Source organism: Eumetopias jubatus, unplaced genomic scaffold, assembly GCF_037043125.1.
Source record: "Eumetopias jubatus isolate StellerSeaLion01/CBP00866 unplaced genomic scaffold, mEumJub1_p1.0 scaffold_11, whole genome shotgun sequence".
Lineage (NCBI taxonomy): Eukaryota > Metazoa > Chordata > Mammalia > Carnivora > Otariidae > Eumetopias > Eumetopias jubatus.
In genome coordinates, this window is record NW_028274817.1 from 42,320,785 (window position 1) to 42,336,926 (window position 16,142).

The following is a 16,142-nucleotide window of genomic DNA, read 5'->3' on the forward strand; positions in this document are numbered from 1 at the left end:
ACCGCCTCTTCTGGGACTCTAGAACATCTGCTCTCATCCGTCTTCCCATATTTATTCAACAACTACTGAGTCCCTACCAAGAGCCATACATGGTACTCCCTCCTGATATATGACAGCAAAGGAGACAAGGTCTCTCTTCTCAGGAAGTTCACATTCCCGGTAAAAACAAAACTTGGATCTGCTGACTGAGTACTCTCAAAAGCAGTTCACTCGATGATGGAGACGATCACTAACAGCGGGGCACATGATGGTCATACCCTCAGAATAGATACTGTCATCAGGGACAACCTGTTTGAGCACCTTCTAAAGGTAGGTAGAGCAGAAAGCTCCAGGCAGCACATTGACATTCTTAATCTTAGGGCATCTTGGAGCCCTTCGTGTGAGAAAATGCAAAATCACTCACTCAGGAATTGTGACAACAACTCCTTTTGAAGAAAGAGGAATGAGTTGGAGAATGAAGTAGGGCGATTAGTGTTGGGCTTGCATTTCAAGAGGTTAAGAAATAGTTGTGAATGCTCATAAAATTGGGAGTAATGAAAGAGCTCAGATGAACTTACAGCTTTCAGATCACTTCTGATTGGGGAAGGTAGGCCTAAACGACATCAGCAAACACACCACACAATACGTATCTCCGGGCTACAAACTTCTTCGAAGTGCCTCTGATGAAGGGGTTTCCTTCCACAAATTTAAGGAAATTTTAATATTGGAACATCGATAACTTACTTAAATAAACCAAGAGAAAAGAGTGTTTGCAATGGCTGCTGAAGCTACTGGAAGGGCATGTTTGATATCTAGTAAGTTACCTGAAATGGCTTAGAAAACCAAAATTGTCATTCTGAGCACATAGATCTCAAACAAAATCTTAATACCACCTTTGCTGATGAAATGCTACTATCATTCTTATTAGAGCCAGAAAGTGACAAGAAATTTCTTTATCAGCATTACAGTGGAAAGGTATCTGTGAATATTTGCAAATTAAATTTTAAGATGATGTAAACGCTAAAAAAAAAAAGAGACCCTAAATAGTTTTAGTTGATCTGATTGCCCTGCAAATGAGTAAACACCTAGGACAGCTTTACCTTGGGAAACTTTACACTCTTAGAAAGAAACAGGAACCTTAGGAGACTCTAAGCAAATGCAACCTGAAGTCAGGCATGGCTTTTATGTTTGTTTGTTTGTTTGTTTACACATAGACATATTTGCAGTGCCTATTCCAGATACAGTAGATACCAAGGATTCTGTTGAGTGAATGAATGAGCCATATTTTCAATCTTTTGGTAGTAAGAATGGTGGGGGTAGGGTGAGAAGATAAAGGAGATGACGAATTTAAATGAGAGGTGGTAAGAAGTAACGGAATACAGTTTTCTTCAGCACCAGGAAAATTACTTCAATTGTATCTCTTTTCTCCACATTTTCTTATGGACCCTGGTGGAGCGTGAGGCTCTCCTGTGTTCAAGAACTGACCTTGCACTTACGAGTCTTGGGAGTCTGTGCTCTCTGGATCTGAGTTGCTTCTGTAATAAACTAGTTATGATAGCATTGTTGTAAACACCAGATAAAATAGTACCTGTACAATTATGCTGTAAACTAACAAACATTGTATAGTGCTACGGTGATATTATCACAAACAGGACAGTACTGCTTTCTCTGCTGTTGAAATAAAAGACCTGATTAAAAAAACACACAAAACAAAAAACAAGTAAATAAATAAAGAGGAACCACCGAAGCTGTACTGTCAATAACATCTGCCAGTATTTACTGTACAAAATATTAAGACAGAAATGTTCACATGTATTCCAGAATCCACTTAAAAATTGTACTAGGAACCCATTATATCACGTTAACATAAATTTCAAATGCATATGAAAAATATCTTTTCTATAAGAGCATAAAGGAGATTGACGTTGCTTCAGATACTTAAAAATCCCTTCAATAACCCGCCTAACAGAAGTCAGACGGATTCTGATTTCAGCTTCTGCACTTTATCTGTTGCCATATCACCCATAACGAACCTCTGGAAAATTCACCACATGCTCATGAGAGAATGAGAGAGAAAAAGGTAAACATCATTATAACAAAAATAACCCCCATTATGGCGGACCTACAGAAACATCGAACAGAAATGACCGCGTAGGAAAGCCAAGAAAAGCGGCATGGTTAAGCAGAGTCCACAGTGGTCCAAAGGAAAAACTGCACGCAAATATAGATGAAAGCAGTGCCGATCATGTTTGGTTCAAAGTAAAACTACTTTAAATATCCACAGAATGCCACAACGAGAACAAAAACTCTAGAGTTTGTCCCACTTTTTAAAGCCTACAGGCCTTTTCCCGCCAAGTGAGGTGGCTCTGAAAAGAGCCTTTGGTTTGCAAGGTGGTCAGGTGGTCTGGAGGCAGCTCATCGGCAGACGGTGTACCTGATGATGGCTTTGGTGGCCTCGGACTCGGCGTGCTTGCCAATCTCCCCGGGCAGCAGCAGGCGCACGGCTGTCTGGATCTCCCTGGTGGTGATGGTGGAGCACTTGGTGGAGCGGGCCAGGCGAGAGGCTTCGTCGGCGATGCGCTCGAAGATGTCCTTGACGAACGAATCCAAGATGCTCACGGTCTTCTGCGAGAGGCTCAGGCCCTCGTGAACCTGCTTCAGAACCCTGGGGAAGTAGGCGGCGAAACTGTTGGGGCAGCGGCGGCGGCGGCGGTGGCGGCGGCGGCGGCGGCATTGGCGGCTTGGCTGCTCATGCTTCGGGCTCTTCGGGTCCGCTGCTGTGGGTTCCTCCGTGCCCGGGCATTCCCCAGAAGAGGTCTCACAGCCAGGCTCAGCCATGTGGGGCTCGCCTTCTCGACAACTCGGAAGGAAGGACAATGGCGGCTGCCGAGGGGGCGCTGGCCCATTTACAGTTGCTGCATTTCCTGACGTCACGGGCAACCTCCATATCTGATTGGACAAAGTGCAACGCAGGGGAGCGGGACTCTATGCCAGGCCGTGTCCCCTGCGACGGCATACTCTCGAGCTTCACATCACATCGAACAATCGGAGAAGGAAATCCAGTGCCCACTAAACTAGTTGGGACCTCGGTCAGAAGATCTTTCAAACATTCCATTTCATTGTGCATTTTGTCTGCTCATTTTCAACATCAAAACTGTAACAGATCTTAGGAGAGTCCTGTTTTTATTGGAATACGTTATATTGCACATCATTACCTTATTTCTGATAAGCAGTAAGTGCCATTGGATTAAGACATGCTAGAAACCAGGATGCTCTGGAGACCCAGAGTCAATGTGTCCATCTCTTAAAATGACACCAAAGGTAAAGTGGTGGTGATGGAAACACATGAGTACATAGGGAGAGAGGAAGAAAATGATGCCTGGGTTTAAACAAGCATGTGTAACAGGAGGTAGCAATATTGGAGCACCTTCCCTTTCTATTCAATTGCTTTGTGTGTGGGGGGGGGCAAATTTTTTGGCATGTGGGGAGCAGCACACAAGAAAGAGAGGCATAAATTGGACAAGTCCCTTTTCATTTATCTACCCAAAGACAGTATATTAAGAATTTACAATTAAGAGGTGGGGGGGTATTTCAATTGGTCATAAGTAATTACATATCTCATAATAGCTCCTGGTGGTGCTAGTTTGTAAATGCTGTAAGGAAGGGCCAGCAGAATGGGATAAACCAGAGCTGAATCTTTTTTCCCCATGTTTTCTGCACAAAGCGAGAGGTGAGGATATGAGATTGGGGTGGTTGTTTGTGGAACTGCTGAAATGCCTGGGGCCCTGTAATCCTTTATGTGTGTCCACAAGAGATAACCAGAGATCCCAGAAATTGGGACTCAGAATGGACTGTTGTCCTGGGCTAAGCCACCATGTCTTGGGCAGGAACTCTCCCATGGCCAGCAGAGTGCTGGTGCAAATCAACTGAGATAATTGATGAGCCCCTGCCCCGAGTTCTGACCGAGACCCTCAGGAGAAATGGCAAAGACCATAGTCTCCAAACACAGCACACAAAGAAGTAGTCATAGAGATAAAAACACCAGAAAGGTTTTTAGTGTTTTTATCAGCATTTACCAAGTTTAAAATTGTTTTCTTAACAGTAGTTAGGTTGTAAAAACAATACACACACACTAGAATTGCTGACCAAATATAAGTGTTGTTGGCTGGAATACAAAACAAAACAAAACTAAACACCAATTTACCCATGTTGTCTAAGAAACCACCAGAGGGACCTATATTACTCAACTCTTGTTGATCAGACATTGGATGTGGCCATCAGGGGAAGTCCCAGAGCTCGGACAAGGCAGCTCTCTGTAGTTGAGCGAGCGCCTAAGAGGGCTAATGGCTGAGGACTGCCAGCTGACTGCACTCTCAGCAGCTGAAGCAGAGTCTGTCTTTGAGGAGAGTTCTGGTTGGAACATCTTCATGTCTATGATAGCCTCATTATCAAATGATACACTAGCTACCCAGGCAACCGTAGTTTGACAGTGGTTTTGTTTCAGCACTATTTTTGGCTTTCATTTCTTGGTGAAAAGAGGTATGTTATCACATTATTCGGTATTCCATTTTTAGGCACCGTGCCCTGTTGTCTGCTATCTTGCTCTCTATGCTTATATCCTGGCTTGACTACAATGGATCCACGTGTGCTTCCTGAATCCGGGATGTCATGGCTGCCTTAAATTTGGGGAAATTACCAGACATTTGTCTTTGAATATTATTCTTCCAAACTTCATCCAAGTTTCTGCTTCTGGAATGCCGCTGAGATGCATTTAATAACTACTTACCCCTTTCCTTAAGTCTCTTTTCCTCACTTCCATTCCATTTTTGTTTTTATTCTTCTATGAGGCGTTCTGTCTTACTTGTTTCACCTCTCTTCTAGTTCACACATTCTCTCTATCTCGTATGTGTCCTTTGTTGTGTAAACTTTGGTGGATCTTTTAATCTAGCGGTTAGTATTTTCAAGACTAGAAAACCATTTAAGACATTTTTGATAACGAGTCGCTTCCTACTCACATTTTACATGTCTTGTAATTATTTTTTAAAGATGTTACTTATTCATGTGTCAGAGAGAGACAGCGCACAAGCAGGGGCAGTGGCAGGCAGAGGGAGAAGCAGGCTCCCTGCTGAGCAGGGAGCGCAATGTGGGACTCCATCCCAGGACCCTGGGATCATGACTGGAGCTGAAGGCAGATGCTTAACCGACAGAGCCACCCAGGCGTCCCTCTTGTAATTATTTATATAAACATTTTAACCGTGTTTGGAAGGTGGCATTTGGTAATAATACTTTGGAAATTTCCAGTTTGGTTTCTTGTTTGCTTTTAGAGGGGTGGCTTGTTTTGGGATTGTGTGCTTGTGTAGGAGGACTTTATCTGCAGGAATCGTATAACAGCCTCAATTAAGGTTACTCCTCCAGGAAGGATTAGAAGTGCATTTGCCATGTGTCTGGGTTTCTGACCAGGAACTGTTGGCGTCATGCTGGCAGTGCTAACATGAACCCCAGAGCTACATCAGGACACTTGTGTGAATACACATTCTCAGGGAATTTTTTTTTCCCCTCACTCAGAACTAAGGAACGGGGATAGAATATTCCTTGACATCTTCTTTTCCCAGTAGGAAACAGTCCATTTTTCTCAAAGTCTGTAGTCATTCAAGCACCACTTCACGCAAAGCCGAGTATGTAATGTGATGGTTCTTACTTGCTCAGGCCCATGTAGCAAGAGGTAAACAACAACAAAGTGGACATTCAAATAGCCTGAGTTCAGATACATGGTCGGCATCAAGGGAAATCGTTTTACTACTATCAATCTGAGCAATTCTCCTCTGACCTGATGGAAGTGGTGAGAGTGACGTCCACGCACGGGCCTGGATTCATATTCTTCTCCTCATGGTTAAAAGCATACAACTAGTCAAACAAAGAAACAAACAGCAGGAAAAGTATAATTCCAATTTCCCACTCAATCGCAGAGGCTGAGTACCCAGTAAGACTCTTACTGGTTCAGCCTGAGACACCTGACCGCACACTAGGCCCAATGCTGTGGGTCAGCGGCTCCACATCTCTGATTGGCTAACTCACAGCTGACTGAGGCTTAAGTTGCCTTGACTAGAAGCCTCCATCATCCTCATGAAGCCGATGTGCAAGTCCTGAAGGTTTGTGATTTCCACAAGGAAAGATTTCAGGCTTAGGAAGAATAGAATCAGCTAAATCTGGCCTACTTAAAGTGTTAGCTCCAGTTACTAGGGAGCCTGGAATAGGAATTCTTTCCTGAATGTTTTGATTTAGCGATTTCTGTACTGAGTTTGGGTCCTGTCTTCAGTTTTTCCATGAATTCCATAACAAAATTAATGTTGAGTAAGGTGGATTGGGTGTGTACGTGGGGGCGGCGTTCTTTATGCGGCTGTCTTGGCTCAGGTCATGATCTCAGGGTCTTGGGATCGGGCCCCTCATCAGGCTCTCTGCTCAGTGGGGAGCTTGCTTCTCCTCTCCCTCTGCCTGACGCTCTGCCTACTTGTCCTCACTTTCGCACTCTTTCTCTCCATCAAATAAATAAATAAAACCTTTAAAAAAAAGTTTGATTGGGGATGGTCGACTTATTAGTACCATTTTCCCAGGGTTCTTGCTTATAATTTGTTACTTACGTGACAAATCCACTTCTCTCAATCAGTCTTTACCATAAACCACACTATTAGAGAATGAATGCTCACCAGATGCCCTTTGTCCTCAGTTGTCTTCAGAAGTGATCAGGGGTACTCATTTCCATTTTTTCTAGGCCTCAACATCCATTTTCCCTTAATGCATCTTGGAGTTTGTATCGGTCACTCACCTTCACACTCCCAGTCTTCACGGTCTATGTGGTGCATTAAGTGTTGTTTTACTCATGCTCCTATTTGGTTTCTGAAACTACGGAGCAAAGCACCCAAAGGAGTGCCAAACTGTCCTAACGGATTCCATTTCTTAATATGACTTCTCACATAAAACGCTACATATGAGACCGGTACGTAAGAGCAAGATGCAAAACCTTTGTGTGTCACATGGACAAACACGGGGACTTTGAAACACCAGCAGTGAGCATGACAGAAAGGAAGTGCCTCAGTGGAATGCTGTTTATGCAAAGAGGCTCACCGTTGTATCTCTGAAAACGGGCATGGTGGTGAAGAGCCTTTAGCTCCCCAAATATTTTTCCCCATCTTGTGGCACTACCAAGGACAATTTACTGGTTGTTGATTTCCTGATAATGTTTCCCACTGGCCTTAGAGAATAAATTCCATACTTTTCCAAATCCTTTCATTAGATTTTTCAAATATTCCAGAGAAACAATAAGCAATAAACCTTACGAGGGTGGCCACTGATCCTAAATTCTTAGTGTAATGATCCCGAGGAGAACTCTGGAGGTATAATGGCTCATCCGTGTTCTTCTACATTGGACCAAAGAAACAACAAAACAACAACAAAAACCCAGACTTGGCACCTAGTGATGGAAGAGACATTGCACCCCTTCACGTCTTTGCTACACACAAAAGGCTTCTCTGGTATCCTTCGTTTTCTGGAACTGCCCACCCTATTTTTCTGGAAGTCATAATGTTGTGCCATAGCTAAATAAGTTTTCTGATGTGACACTCCAGGTGGTTCCTGGGGCACTTCTGATGGGCTAAGGAAAGTTTTTGGAATTTTGGAGATTATCCAGATTTGTTTGACAGGGAATGTCATCGTTCACAGGGGCATTTACAAAGTATTTCAAGAGTACAAAAGCCATTCTCAAAATATCGACCAAATATGGATTGCCAAAAATACCGTAATCAATTTCTAAAAATTGAAATCAGAGTATATTCACTTTTGCAGAGATAGGAAGCTAGAAAAATAAAAAATACGATAAAATTAATCAACATTAATACCGTCTTGAGGAAAAGGGTGGTGAATGAGGTCACCTCACTTCTTTAACGGGACAAGAAGTAATCGATATGATGGAAGAAGCAACCTTATGATCTAATATAATGTTTCCTACTAGGACCCAAATTTGCTCTGGGCCCACGAACCCTTGTTTCCTTTTCCAATACCTTGATTTTGGAATAGTAGTGACTGTCCTGTGCCTGTCCGTCCATTGTGTTTTGGCAGCAGGTAACTTCTTGTCTCCTGTCACACGTTCTCAGCGGGGCAGGAATTACGCCTCAGCATTAATCAGAGCTGGAAATGCACCCTCATCTCGTGTACAGGATATTTAGATGAATCTGGCCTTTGCATTGATGCTGGAATGGGGGAAGATTTTGGTGACATTCACATAGGATGAATGCACTTGTACGTGAAGTCATGAATTTGGGGGGCGAGAGGGCTGACTCTTATGGGTTGAACTTGGTGCTCACATAATTGATATGTTGTATTCCTGATCCCACGTTCTTCTAAATGTGACCTTATTTGATGGTAGACTACTACCCTGGCATTACCCTGGTGGTCATGTGCAGGTGAAATCAGTAGGGTAGGCCTCACCCAATAGGAATGTTGTCCTTAGGAAAAGGAGAGATTTGGAGTCACAGACACTCACAGAGGGAAGACCATGTGAGTAGATATTGTTTTCGTGCAACCTGTAACAAATTTCAAGGGATTGAAGCCCCCCCCCGCCCCAGCCCTACAGTGCGTTCTCCCTTCACAGATATATAGGAAGCTGGAAATCAATTAAATGGAAAGCACTTGGATAATCAACATCTACTTTGAAATTCAGCATGTACCTATAGGAAAAGGAAACAAAGAAAGGAAAAAGCCCATGCGCCAAGAAGAAAAACACAATGAGTGTTAGTGTGCATTACCATTACCCTAAGTCCACCTCTCCATCAAATCACTTGAGGTAGAGGAAAGAGTCACCTTAGTTCTCTTAATTGCCAAGGATCTTCTTATTTTGATGCAAAATGATTGGGACAGGTCCCACTGTGACATATGCATGTTGACACTTAAACCACCATGGTCCAAAGGAAATGCTTCAACAGAAACCCACAGGCAGACATGTCGACTATCACACCACCTTCCCCTTAATCTACAGACACAGGAAGGCTATTATTGGTTGAGCCCTGGTCACCCCACCACACTTTGGGCCAATGTCTGTGGATCCTGTGTTGCCAAAAATTTGCCACCCCCCCTCGCACAAAGCATTTGAAAGAAAGGGAAGGTGCTCCAATATTGCTACCTCCTGTTACACATGCCTGTTTAAACCCAGGCATCATTTTCTTCCTCTCTCCCTATGTACTCATGTGTTTCCATTACCACCACTTTACCTTTGGTGTCATTTTAAGAGATGGACACATTGACTCTGGGTCTCCAGAGCATCCTGGTTTCTAGCATGTCCTGATCCAATGGCACTTACTGCTTATCAGAAATAAGGTAATGATGTGCAATATAACGTATTCCAATAAAAACAGGACTCTCCTAAGATCTGTTACTGTTTTGATGTTGAAAATCAGCAGACAAAATGCACAATGAAGTGGAAAGTTTGAAAGATCTTCTGACCTAAGTCCCAACAAGTTAAGTGGGCACTGGATCCTTCTCTGATTGTCCGATGTGATGTGAAGCTCGAGGGTATGCCATCACAGGGGGAACGGCTTGGCATAGAGGCCCGGTCCACTGCGTTGCATTTTGTCCAATCAGATATGGAGGTTGCCCGTGACGTCAGGAAATGCAGCAACCGTAAATGGGCCAGCGCCCCCTCGGCAGCCGCCATTGTCCTCCCTTCCAGGCTGTCGGGAAGGCGAGCCCCACAGGGCTGAGCCTGGCTGTGAGACCTCTTCTGGGGAATGCCCGGGCATGGAGGAACCCACAGCAGCGGACCCGAAGAGCCCGAAGCACAAGCAGCGAAGCCGCCAATGCCATATCTCCATTCCGGGCTCCTGCTGAGATGGTCGATTGGACCCACGTGTCACATGCTTAAGCTCCCAACTGATGGATTTCCAGGCACACCCTTGGCCCTTTTTCCAAAGCAGGCTACCTGGTTAGGCTGAGAAGGTTGCAAATCATCGCATGCTAGTTTCTTCTCATTTCACGCTAACTTCTTCAATTTACGTCTCTCCTCTGGCATTTACTATGAGCAGCAAGGCGAGACCAGGCCATGCCTTAAACCCGGTGCTTACAAATCCCCTCAGGTTATCTGTCCCAGCTCATCATGTGAACCTTCAAGTCTTCACCAAACACAAAACACTGGCACATGGTGGGGGCTAATACTGTCACCTGATAACAAGGATGGCCATTTCTCAAGTTTCCAATAACATGCCTCTAATTTCCATCTGCTATCTCAGCAGAAGCACCCTTCTCACTCACATTTCTAGCAACATAATTTTCATGATGCTCTATGCATTCTCTAAGATGATAAAGTCTTTCCCCATAGCTCTCCTCTTTTCTGTAGGAGCCCTCACCTGAAATACACTTCATGTCCATATTTCATCCAACAGTCCCTCAAAGCAATCTCAGCTTGTTCTATCATGTATCTCAAAAACGCTAAGCTCCTTACACACTACCCAGTTTCTTCCCCGCCCTCCATATTACCCAGTTTCAGAGCCACACCCAACTCAAGTCTTTGTTACAACATCATCCCACTTCTGGCATCAAAATCTGCATGAGTGTGCTAAGTCTATCCTTACAAAGTACCACAGACTGGGAAGCTTAACAGAAATATATTGTCTCACAGTTCTGGAGGTTAGAGGTCCAAATCAAGGGTTATGGGCCATGTTACTTCCTTCTGAGATGTGTGAGGGAAGAATCAGATCCTGGTCCCTCTCCCTCGGGTTCTTAAATTACTGACTTCTCCTATTGTTTTGTTTTGTTTTTTTTCCACATTTTCTTCTCTATGCGCATGGCTTTGTGTTAACATTCCCCCCTTTTATACAGGCAAAAGTCATTTTGGATTAGTGTCCGTACGAAAGAGGGTATTTTAGCTTGATTGCCTCATTAATGATTCTATCTCCAAATATGATCCCATTGGAGGTCCTGGGGGTTAAGGATGTCTTCATATGATTTTGGTGCAGGTGGGGGGTAGGGTGGGGGATAGAACAACCCATGTGAGATACGAAAGTCGAGCTGTACATGGGCACATGCTCTGCTTCTTCCATCATATCGATTACTTTTTGCCCCGTTAGAGAAGTGAGGTGACCTCATTCACCACCCTTTTAGTAAAGACGGTATTAATATTGCTGAATTTTTTTGTATTTTAAAATGTCGTATTTTTTATTTTTCTAGCTTCCTATCTCTGCAAAAGTGAATATACTCTGATTTCAATTTTTAGAAATTGATTACGGTATTTTTGGCAATCCATATTTGGTCGATATTTTGAGAATGGCTTTTGTACTCTTGAAATACTTTGTAAATGCCCTTGTGAACGATGACATTCCCTGTCAAACAAATCTGGATAATCTCCAAAAATCCAAAAACTTTCCTTAGCCCATCAGAAGTGCCCCAGGAACCACCTGGAGTGTCACATCACAAAACTTATTTAGCGATGGCACAACATTATGACTTCCAGAAAAATAGGGTGGGCAGTTCCAGAAAACGAAGGATACCAGAGAAGCCTTTTGTGTGTAGCAAAGACGTGAAGGGGTGCAATGCCTCTTCCGTCACTAGGTGCCAAGTCTGGGTTTTTGTTGTTGTTTTGTTGTTTCTTTGGTCCAATGTAGAAGAACACGGATGAGCCATTATACCTCCGGAGTTCTCCTCGGGATCATTACACTAAGAATTTAGGATCAGTGGCCACCCTCGTAAGGTTTATTGCTTATTGTTTCTCTGGAATATTTGAAAAATCTAATGAAAGGATTTGGAAAAGTACGGAATTTATTCTCTAAGGCCAGTGGGAAACATTATCAGGAAATCAACAACCAGTAAATTGTCCTTGGTAGTGCCTCAAGATGGGGAAAAATATTTGGGGAGCTAAAGGCTCTTCACCACCATGCCCGTTTTCAGAGATACAACTGTGAGCCTCTTTGCATAAACAGCATTCCACTGAGGGACTTCCTTTCTGTCATGCTCACTGCTGGTGTTTCAAAGTCCCCGTGTTTGTCCATGTGACACACAAAGGTTTTGCGTCTTGCTCTTACGTACCAGTCTCATATGTAGCTTTTTATGTGAGAACTCATATTAATAAATGGAATCCGTTAGGACAGCTTGGCACTCCTTTGGGTGCTTTGCTCCAGGGTTGCAGAAACCAAATAGGAGTATGAGTAAAACAACACTGAATGCACCACATAGACCGTGAAGACTGGGAGTGTGAAGGTGAGTGACAGATACAAACTCCAAGATGCAGTGAGGGAAAATGGATGTTGAGGCCTAGCCAAAATGGAAATGAGTACCCCTGATCATTTCTGAAGGCAACTGAGGACAAAGGGCATCTGGTGAGCATTCATTCTCTAATGGTGTGGTTAATGGCAAGGACTGATTGAGAGAAGTGGATTTGTCACTTAAGTAACAAATTATAAGCAACAACCCTGGGAAACTAGTACTAGTAAGTCGACCATCCCCAATCAAACTTTTTTTTAAAGGTTTTATTTATTTATTTGATGGAGAGCGAGAGTGCGAGAGTGAGGACAAGTAGGCAGAGCGGCAGGCAGAGGGACAGGAGAAGCCGGCTCCCCACTGAGCAGAGAGCCTGATGAGGGGCCCGATCCCAGGACCCTGGGATCATGACGGGAGCCAAAGGCAGCCGCTTAAACAACGCAGCCCCCACGTGCCCCACCAATCCAAATTTCTCAACATTACTTTTGTTACGGAATTCATGGAAAAACAGAAGACAGGACCCAAACTCAGTACAGATATCGCTGAATCAAAAAGTTCAGGAAACAATTCCTATTCCAGGCTCCCTGGTAACTGGAGCTAACACTTTAAGTAGGCCAGATTTAGCTGATTCTATTCTTCCCAAGACTGTAATCTTTTCTTGTGGAAGTCAAAAACTTTCAGGACTTACAGATCGGATTCAGGAGGATGATGGAGGCTTCTAGTCAAAGCAACTCAAGCCTCAGTCAGCTGTGAGTTAGCCAATCAGAGATGTGGAGCTACTGACCCACATCATTGGGCCTAGGGTGCGGTCAGATGTCTCAGGCTGAACCAGTAAGAGTCTTACTGGGTACTCAGCCTCTGCAATTGTGTGGGAAACTGGAATTATACTTTACCTGCTGTTTGTTTCTTTGTTTGATTAGTTGTATGCTTTTAACCATGAGGAGAAGGATATGAATCCAGGCCCATGCGTGGACGTCTCTCCCACCACTTCCATCAGGTCAGAGGAGAATTGCTCAGATTGATAGTAGTAAAACGATTTCCCTTGATGCCGACCATGTATCTGAACTCAGGCTATTTGAATGTACACTTTGTTGTTGTTGTTCTTGTTGTTGTTTACCTCTTGCTACATGGGCCTGAGCAAGTAAGACCCATCGCATTACATACTCGGCTTTGCGTGAAGTGGTGCTTGAATGACTACAGACTTTGAGAAAACTGGACAGTTTCCTACTGGGAAAAGGAGATGCCAAGGAAAATTCTATTCCCGGTCCTTAGTTCTGAGTGAGGGGGGAAAAAATTCCCTGAGAATGTGCATTCACACGAGTGTCCTGGTGTAGCTCTGGGGTTCGGGTTAGCACTGCCAGCATGATGCCAACAGTTCCTGGTCAGAAACCCAGACACATGGCAAATGCACTTCTAATTCTTCCTGGAGGAGTAACCTTAATTGAGGCTGTTTCAGGATTCCTGCAGATAAAGTCCTCCTACACAAGCAGCCAATCCCAAAACAAGCCGCCCCTCTCAAAATTAAACAAGAAACCAAACTGGAAAGTTCCAAAGAATTATGACCAAATGCCAACTTCCAAACACGGTTAAAACTTTCATATAAATAATTAGAAGAGGGACGCCTGGGTGGCTCCATCGGTTAAGCATCTGCCTTCAGTTCTGGTCATGATCCCAGGGTCTTGGGATCGAGTCCCACATCAGGCTCCCCGCTCAGCGGGGAGCCTTCTTCTCCCTCTGCCTGCCGCTCCCCCTGCTTGTGCGCTCTCTCTCTCTCTGACACATGAATAAGTAACATCTTTAAAAAATAATTACAAGACATGTAAAATGTGAGTAGGAAGTGACTCGTTATCAAAAATGTCTTAAATGGTTTTCTAGTCTTGAAAATACTAACCGCTAGATTAAAAGATCCACCAAAGTTTACACAAAGGACACATACCAGATAGAGAGAATGGGTGAGCTAGAAGAGAGGTGAAAGAAATAAGACAGAACACCTCATAGAAGGATAAAGACAAAAATGGGATGGACGTGAGGCAAAGAGACTTAAGGAATGGGGTAAGTAGTTATTAAGTGCATCTCAGCGGCATTCCAGAAGCAGAAACTTGGATGAAGTTTGGAAGAATAATATTCAAAGACAAATGTCTGGTGATTTCCCCAAATTTAAGGCAGCCATGACATCCCGGATTCAGGAAGCACACGTGGATGCATTGTAGTAAAGCCAGGATATAAGCATAGAGAGCAAGATAGCAGACAACAGGGCACGGTGCCTAAAAATGGAATACCAAATAATGTGATAACATACCTCTTTTCACCAAGAAATGGAAGCCAAAAGCTAGTGCTGAGAGAAAGCCACTGTCAAACTACAGTTGCCTGGGTGGCCAGAGTATCATTTGATAATGAGGCTATCATAGATATGAAGATGTTCCAACCAGAACTCTCCTCAAAGACAGACTCCGCCTCAGCTGCTGAGAGTGCAGTCAGCTGACAGTCCTTGGCCATTAGCCCTTTTAGGCGCTCTCTCGACTACAGAGAGCTGCCTTGTCCGAGCTCTGGGACTTCCCCTGATGGCCACATCCAATGTCTGATCATAAGAGTTGAGTAATATAGGTCCCTCTGGTGGTTTCTTAGACAACTTGGGTAAATTGGTGTTTTGTTTTGTTTTGTTTTCCAGCCAACAACACTTATATTTGGTCAGCAATTCTAGTGTGTGGGTATTGTTTTTACAACCTAACTACTGTTAAGAAAACAATTTTAAACTTGGCAAATGCTGATAAAAACACTAAAAACCTTTCTGGTGTTTTTATCTCTATGACTAATTCTTTGTGTGCTGTGTTTGGAGACTATGGTCTTTGCCATTTCTCCTGAGGGTCTTGGTCAGAACTCGGGGCTGGGGCTCGTCAAATATATCTCTTGATTTGCACCAGTACTCTGCTGGCCTTGTGAGAGTTCCTGCCCAAGCCATGGTGGCTTAGCCCAGGACAACAGTCCATTCTGAGTAGTAGGAGAGATGGCCCCAAATTGGCCAGTCATTCCTCTGGAACTAGGGGCCTGGGATATGGAGGTCAGACTCTCTCAGTAAGCCAAAGCTGAAAAGCCTACAATCTTTGGTGTTTCTGGTGAAGTCTTCACGAAGCTCCCCTGCTGGGGCATCAGGGAACACGTGTTGTTGGTTGACCTTTCTTCTCACTGGCGTGTTTTTGTGGTACTTCTGAGAGAGGCAACAGGAAGCTTAATACCAACTCTGATTAGTTGATACAATGCCTGGAAAGCCAGACGAGGGGAAAGGATCTTCAGGGGGACCCATCTGTGATAGCTGCAGGTTCCAGGCTGTCAGGAGGAAGAGGACTTTGCGGTACACTGGGAATGCGCCGTCTGGGACTCGTCCTTCTCCCTCGCCTCTCTTGTAGTGGCACCTGTTGTGTTAGGCTGAGCAGCTGACAATGATAGTAGTGACTTGGAAAGGTACGTAAACCGGTCCTGACAAACTGGCCTGTGTGCCCAGGCCTGTTCTGATTTATTTGTGAGTATTGGTTTTGCCATCTGTGAAGATCAGCATCTGGTTGCTTGGCACGAATAAAGAAAAGGTATTCCAGTGACTGTGACAGAATGGAGGCTCGCTGGGGATTCGTGGCTGCTTTACGTTCTCTCCATTCTACTCTGGGCACTACTGGGCAGTACTCTGCTCTTGCCCCACCGGGGCAGGCCAGGCACGCACAGGAGAGCTCTGCTTGCGAATTTCTGGGATCTCCGGTTATCTCTTGTGGACACACCTGAAGGATCACAGGGCCCCAGGCATTTCAGCAGTTCCACAGACAACCACCCCAATCTCATATCCTCACCTCTTGCTTTGTGCAGAAAACATGGGGAAATAAGATTCAGCTCTGGTTTATCCCATTCTGCTGGCCCTTCCTTACAGCGTTTACAAACTA

General features: G+C 44.2%; 1 pseudogene; it reads right to left on the minus strand.

Annotated features, from left to right (window-relative positions):
- Window positions 1-2,394: 2,394 nt before the first annotated feature.
- On the minus strand, window positions 2,395-2,817 carry LOC148163013 (histone H2B pseudogene; annotated as a pseudogene).
- Window positions 2,818-16,142: the final 13,325 nt, after the last annotated feature.